The sequence below is a fragment of the Odontesthes bonariensis genome, chromosome 11 (assembly GCF_027942865.1).
Source record: "Odontesthes bonariensis isolate fOdoBon6 chromosome 11, fOdoBon6.hap1, whole genome shotgun sequence".
NCBI lineage: Eukaryota > Metazoa > Chordata > Actinopteri > Atheriniformes > Atherinopsidae > Odontesthes > Odontesthes bonariensis.
The window spans coordinates 13,907,620-13,915,152 of record NC_134516.1 but is presented as its reverse complement, the minus strand read 5'-3'; the positions used below and the strand labels follow the sequence as shown (position 1 = coordinate 13,915,152).

Below are 7,533 nucleotides of genomic sequence, written 5' to 3'. Positions count from 1 at the left end.
GGAGTTTACAAAAAAAAAAAAAGCAGGCAAGCGGTTCAGAAAGCCATTCATTCCCTCGGCCTGTTCTACAGTTTGGAGTTTTGACATACTTATTGGGCACCAGATAAGGAGGAAAACATCTGAGCAGCTGATTGTGTGCACTGTAATTGTAGACTTTTTTTTTTTTACACAGTGGGCACATTTGCATAAGAATGTGAGGTGGTTGTGCAAAGAGGCTCCTTTTAGATCAACTTCAGCCTTAGGTGAACAATGCAAATATCTACTTCACACCGACTTCCAGTCAGTACAACGGGTTCTGGAAAACAATTTAGGGTTGTTAAGTCAAACGTTTTGCTCGTGGGATGCTTTCGAACTGAAAGGAACATCAGTTTTGAGGGGGTAATTTGGTCAAAAATGGCTGCAATGGTATCTTTCCTGAGTTCAACTCAAGTGTTCGTGAGTAGTGCCTGGAACCTGTGTTGTAACCTGGAAGCTGCTCAAACACAAGTATCACTAGTTTGGTTTCTATCCTGTGGGTTAAAAAAAATTTCAAGCAAACTATGAAAACACTGCTTAAAAGAGAATGTGCATCAGGGTTGAGTGAATAATCTCGGCCGAGGAGCGTGGCCAGCAGGTGAGAGTACAGACTGCATTACGAACTGCTGGTATAAACAGAAAAAGATGCTGGCTGAAACAAAACCCGAAGGGAGAGGACAAACAAAATAATTTGTCTCGGTCATAAAGGAGATAAGAATGGAAACTGACAGACTGCAATTATTTATTCATGTCCAGCTGATCACTCGTGATTAAGCATATGAGTAACGAGTTCTGGGCAAGAGCAACAATAACAACACGGAAAAAATGCCAAGCAAGCATGTGAACTTTTCTTTTGTTTGGGCAAAATAGTTTTTTTTTTAAGTTTTTATGTTTACATAAAAATAAAAAAAAAAGACAATCTTATACCTTCAAGATCAAATTAAGTTTTCAGCTGACAAGATGGCCAAATAAAAACTTTTCTGGACGAGAGACTGAGCTGTTTGACCACAAAGACCAGCTATAGAGTGTAGTTTGAGGATCAAAGTAAAGAAGCTGAAGCAATTATCCTCCACAACACGGAACCAACAGTAAAACAAAAAGTCCTTCAGCTGAAACGGTTATATAGGTCGTTTATCATACCCTTCAATACAGCTCAAAACAATGCACTTCACACTGCCCACCATACGAGTGGCAAAAGGGAAATAAGACTCAAGAGTGTTTCCACATTAAACTAGAAGTCATTCTTAAATCTTTTGTTTTAGAAGCCACAGAGTCCTCATATGGAGGAAGGAGGGTGTGTGGGTAGAGCAGTTAAGTGCTGCACTTTCAGCTGTGGGCCTTTCTGTGAGCAAGGCCAACATTTGTGTTGTCAATAATGTGACAATTCTTCCCTAAAACACCTTTGTCGCTTCCTGGTTGAGTTTTGCTCGGTTAGAGTTAGAAAAAGATCATAATTATGACTAATATTATCTTTTATACAACATTTTTACCTTCACATGTAGTTGCTCTCACAACGAATAAAGGTCACATATATTCGGAAAGTAATTACCAGCAGTATCTGTCTTCATGAACAGACACCACATGAGCAGCTTAAGAATTAGAATAAGAATTATTCACCCTTACTTCAAACCAGCAGCTTAACAGCAGAACCGCCCAACAGAACAATGAGCGTGCATCAAAGCTGGCTGTGGAATAAAAACAGCAGGCCAACGTTAAGATTTTGGATTGGTCATTTCAAGAAATGTTCATCAGGATCAGATGTGTTTCTGGAAAAAACAAACTGTTTAACTACCAAATTTTCCAAGAAGAGATATCAGATATCAAGTGGAAATACTGCCAGAAGCTTCATGATGGATTAAGACCAGCACCTTTTCAAATAGGCATCTTGCTAAGCTACATTAAATATAAGGTGTAGATATGAGGTGTGTTATTCATAACCAGTGTTGCAGTGCAGGGTGGAGATGGGTATACCAAGTGTACCCACTTATTTTTCAATCAGCATTGAGTGCATTAAGTATATCCAACTCTAAATCTCTTGTGAAGTGCATCCCATTCAGAGGCCTTTTTTCTTTTTTAATGGTGGTGAAGGAATGACCCACCCCTCTTCGTCTCTGAATGGCTAGAGCCTGTTGCCTTCATTGGGTGGCTTTATTAAGCAAGAGGAAAGATGATAGGTTGGAGCTACAGCTTCATTATGTCATGGAGGAAATTAATGGAAACGATTATGCAGTTATCCCAAACTAGTTTGTTTTCAGAACGAAAAAATGACAAAAGGACTACTGTTTACCATGTAGGTTAATTTCAATGTTAATTTTACTTTAAGGGTAATTTTCAACTCTGCTGTTTTCAGAAAAAAAAAATAAAAATCAACAAAAATATATAAATTGTGCATGATAAATCCTTGAGGTTTTCTACGAAGAAGTGGAACCATTAAAGCCATTGGAACTGTCTGTGCCGCGATTGTGCATGTCTTATTGTATGCCTTCAACCTCTCTGCAAACAAAATATGATTTGATCTCCTCTCTCACCAGTGGTGTTTTCACCCCTTCAATAGATGTGTTTTGTTGTGTCTTGAAATTAGGATGAATATGCAGTCTGTGCTGCTTGTATCACTACACAAAGACCTAAAAGATTACATTTCTCAGATCTGGGTGAATTGGATAAATCACCATGCTCTGTACGAACAGCACTAAGGGTCTAAAAAAGCCTCAGTGCACAATATATTCCCTTTCAAAGCACCCGCTGCAGTAGTTTGTGTTTGACACTGATCAAGCATAATCATCATGCGGTCAGGGCTTGTGTGTGCCTGTGTGAAGAGCACACAGAGACACATACAAAGACCATCTCCTCTTCTATCTTTCCAGTACAAGAAGAGCTAACCACTCCAGGGAGCCGGAGACTCAATTAATGACATGCATACAACACTTGCAAGATGTCAGAGTAAAAGAAACACACAATGTGCACATTAAATGCTCTTCTATATAGTGCATCTGTGTGGGGGTGTGTGTGTGCAGCAGTATTAATTGTGTGCGTATAGTACAGTATGTAGGCTAAGGCTAGCCTCTGGGAAATACTGTGTGTTCCTCTGCTTTATCTGACTGAGAGCCTGGACATATCTAATGCACATTAACACACTGTAACCTGTTTGAACTAAATAGTTAAGACACATTAAATTCTATACACTTTAATGTTACTGGAGCTTATCAAAAAGAAACAAAGTGAAGAACTTGTGAGTATAGCTGGAGACCGTTTAAGGTGCAACTAAGTAGAAAACATGGCTGCGTCTGTCTCTTACATAAGCAAGAAATGCAGCTGTAGTTAACGTGACTGTTGTTTCTGCAGTTCTACACAGACAAATATAAGAATTTCTTGTAAAGGAGAAACAGAACGACGACACCGCCAGATGATGACACAAAACAACCTGCTCTTATAAGAAACTGAAAGAGAAATTGCATAGGTTATGCTTCAGAACTGCTCACTGACAATCAAAGAAGAATGGAATGTATATGCAATGTGTACTGCTAACAATCATGACTTTGTATTACTGCTTCTAAGAAAATTTCCCTTTTCAAAATGGGGGTATGAGGACAGAATATGTGGCACACTGTACACACACTGTATGTAGTCATATGGGTCATAAAATCTGACTTAGACTAAATCTATACACACTGTGCATACTGTTGACAGGCTGCAGCCTTACATTGTTGTTTCATCAAAAAGCTCCACACTGCATGAAAAGAGGGATTTGCGGATGTATGTGGCCCCTTACATGTCCGCATACGTTGAGCCCCTGCATTTGCGGTGGTAAAAGTGAAAACTTGGCCCAAATTGTCGCAAATTGACCTGGCAACTGCTCCCCCATGCCCCCCTCCCCTCCCCTACTTAGGAGAGCCTTTAATATGTAAATGCCAGTGATCAGGTCAGGAGCTGCCACAGTCATTTTCAAGTGGGGTGGGGTGAGGTGAGGTGGGGGGTGGGCAGGCCTGTTTCTACACGTTCACCATCACCTCCAACTCCAGCCAAGTTTGTTGCTGTGTTGTCTTGAAAAAGAAGAGGTGCACGCTGTCTGCTGGTGACAGGTGATGCATATCTGTTTTTTTTCTCCCAAACACCTCTTTTGTAACCGCTTTTTGTGGGCAAAATTCAAGGATTCAAGGATTCAAAGGTTTATTGTCATGTGTGCAGTTAGAAACGTGTTTCCCTGAACAATGAAATTATTTTCTTTGTTGCCCGCACTGGATGTCCAAATGTATAATAATAAAGATAAGATAAAGATAAAATAAGCATGCAACAGCAATATTCTAAAAGGTTTCTTAAATAAAATAGAAATATAGAAATAAAAATATAGAAATCTGGCCTGTATACATAATGTGCAGTAGTGCGCTCAGTGTTTTATTGTGTATGGCTTAATTCGGTGTCACAATGGTCACAATATCGCCGAGGTCTTTTCTTTGTCCTTGCAGAGTCCATTTTTGTGTCAAAACAGTGCAAATTGCCAGCTGTGGTCAGACAACATTAAATAGCAAAAGGACGGGAGGTTGTCTCGCGAGTATTCCGTGTAATGACGTATACGCATATGATAGGTGGAGCTTAACGGCTCGCATAAGCTCTCGTTCAATCACGTATGAGAAACACTGTGTCGTGCAGTGTAAACAAAAAGTTTAAGGAGCAGATCTGGCGGCATGCTTTCAACTCCCCAGCAACTCTCTGCGGGTCTACAGGTTTGTGTGTTTTTTTCTACTTGCACATGACCATTTGATTGTTTAATTTTAGTCTTGTTGACACTGTACAGCACTTGGGACAGTTCTCGCTGATTTTAAATGTGCTGTATATTAAACTTACTTACTCACTTGCTTACAGGCAGATAAAATGAAAGTCCTGTTGAATGCTATGACCGGGATGTCTCGTATGGTGGCCAGCACTGTGGATACGGTCGTGGAGAGGGTGCTGGAGGGAATGGACCAGAGATTCGCTAGGTTGGAGGTAAGATGGCCGTCGAGAACGGACTGAAGTTACATTCCAGAGAAGTTGAAGAGCGCACCCCCAAGAGAAGGCGGATACAGAATCCGAAAATCGCGGTAAGAGTAGGTTATTGACTGTGGCTTTAGGCTAAACTCAACTTAATTGTGTCCATCACGTGAAAACCAGTGTGAGTTGCTTTATTTAAAAAAAATGAATTTCGTGTTTTCAATTTATAGGAAGCAGTTCGCCGCCTGCATAACTCACCGTGGCATTATAATCCAGGTCAAGGGTAAGAATAAGTGAATGTTCTCCCAATATCTAGTTGAGTTGGACCCGATGTTACGTTAATGCAGTTTTTTTTTTTATTAACCATAGGCCTGTTGTTTTTACAGGCTACTGTCACCTCACAATATGGATGTAACGAGTCGCTTGAAGGAGGCGGTGTCAAACAGTCCGAACTTCAGAGAGGTAGACGGGGACACTATCGAGGGTGAGCGGCGCTGACTTTTACCACGGCTGGCACTGATACTTTTAAGCACTGGTCATTTTATTCATTCCTCTTGTTTGTTTTTTTTAGCTGCGTGACGGACCTGTGTGCTGTGCTACAGGCGCGTCTTGAAGCCAACCCGAAATACTCACAGTCTCACCACAGAAGAGTAAAAGAGAGTAAGAACATATACGCTGTCAATATGACTTTTGTTACTTTATAGACAAGTTGTCAATATGCTGTGCATGGATACACTATGTTTTGATTTATTGGTTATTCCAACAGCTCCCAGAAGCCAGCTTCTGATCCAGGATGAGGACGTCTGACAAGGGACCGGAGTAATGCGAAGAATGCGGATTCCAAACGGCGGCGTTTAGGCTTATTGTGTATATCGTAGGCTACAGCAGTGTGTGTATATAGTTTTCAATTCTTTATTATCAACATGGTTCTTATTACAATGTAAGCTATGTACATTGTGTGGTGTGGCAATAAAAGCGCTTTAAAAAAAAAAAAAGTTTTCTTTTTCATTCTCAATAGAATCACGTCATTCATGCCTGCATTCATAGCCTAGTCATAGTGCAGCTTATAAGAATGACGTGAATATATGAAGTACACAAACATCCCAGGAATATTAGTAATCATAATCACAATTATTAATCATAATTGCTGAATGATATGCCCATATAAAGTATGCATATATTAACCTTATTGGCCAATGGGCGGACAGCTTTACAGGAGCTTTTTTATGTAATCACGTGCCTTTTTTGTCCAATACCAGCGAGGCCAGTGAGAGGTCCAGGCACTCTCACAGCGGGGTGCTAATCGCTGGGCCATTAGCACCCCGCTGTGAGAGCCCGCCGCGAGTCGGGTTCGTTTCCGACAATTTTGTCGCTCAACAAACTTAAAGTTTGTCTGCCTGCAAGCGCCCAGGTGCGTCCGAAAATTAGGCAAATTCGCGGAAGTTCACTGCCGTCCACAGTGACACAAATCCCTCTTTTCGTGCAGTGCCAACTGGGGGGAGGCCAGTAGATTAGGAGCTGGAAGTCCAGCAAGGAGGTTAATGATCTTTTATTTGTTTTGCAACCCTACAAAGACGTGCGCTGAATTTAGTCATCAGAAATCCTTCTCGCTTGACAGGCTTTGAAAGAAAAGGGGCCCATTTTCCTTAACTGTGGTTGTCTTTTTTTTTGGGATGTGAACTCTTCATTTCACACCTCTGTGGTCCTCCACACACCAAGGCCTCACCTCCACACTCTGTCCTCACGGCTTAGGCATGGTCGGCTGCAGCTGACGGGTCGCCACTTGGAGGAAAACGGTGGCTGCTCACAGATCTCCAGAGTCAAAGGTCATTCCTGTTCTCCCGGTGAAAGGTGAGAGGACCAGAACACGGGTCAGTGGTGCTGAAATCTCATTTAAGAGATTGACCCCTGAGGGGCCGGCTTGAGCCGGTCCGGCGCTCGGAGGTGTCGTCACTGGGGGATGATGTATAGGTTTGGACTGCGAGAGGAGCCCCAAAGCAACACACACAAACACACACATGTGCATGCACACACCTAGGCTGACAGGCTCGGATGCACAGAGCTTCTGTGCATGTCAGTTTGCTATCAAATCTTTCATTGGAGATGCTGAAATTTTAAGAGTGGAAACTAAATTCAAAGAATAGCGACCTATTGTTACAAATGATCTGGTTTCAAACTGTAGATAAACAAAATAAAAGGAGCAAGAAAGAGGAGAGTCTGGGTTTCGCTTGTGTTTTAAAGACAAATCCAGTGTCATTTTCTGCTGTCAAAACTTCTCAGGTGGAGAATAAAAAAAAGCCCAAAAATGGTCAAAATGTAACTGCACACTTTGAGGTCAGAGAAATTGATACTCATTCACAGCGTGGGACCTTGACATAGACAGCTGATTATGAGGCAAATTGTGATACGTTACAGTGATAAATTTCAAGTGGCAGTTTAGATAAGCTCATTGTGTCACTTTCCCTTTTGTTTTATCTGTGCACTCTTGGTCGAGCGCCAAGTGGAATCAAAGTGTTGAACAGCTGTGCGCAGAGGGAAGTGTGTGTGTGG

The 7,533-nt window shown here is 41.6% G+C and overlaps 1 long non-coding RNA gene across 1 annotated transcript; it reads left to right on the top strand.

The window, feature by feature from the left end:
- The first annotated feature begins 5,446 nt into the window (after nucleotides 1-5,446).
- On the top strand, nucleotides 5,447-5,787 carry LOC142391359 (uncharacterized). Its single transcript, XR_012770539.1, has 3 exons — nucleotides 5,447-5,467; nucleotides 5,555-5,643; nucleotides 5,750-5,787. It is a non-coding gene; the product is annotated as an uncharacterized LOC142391359 (long non-coding RNA).
- Nucleotides 5,788-7,533: the final 1,746 nt, after the last annotated feature.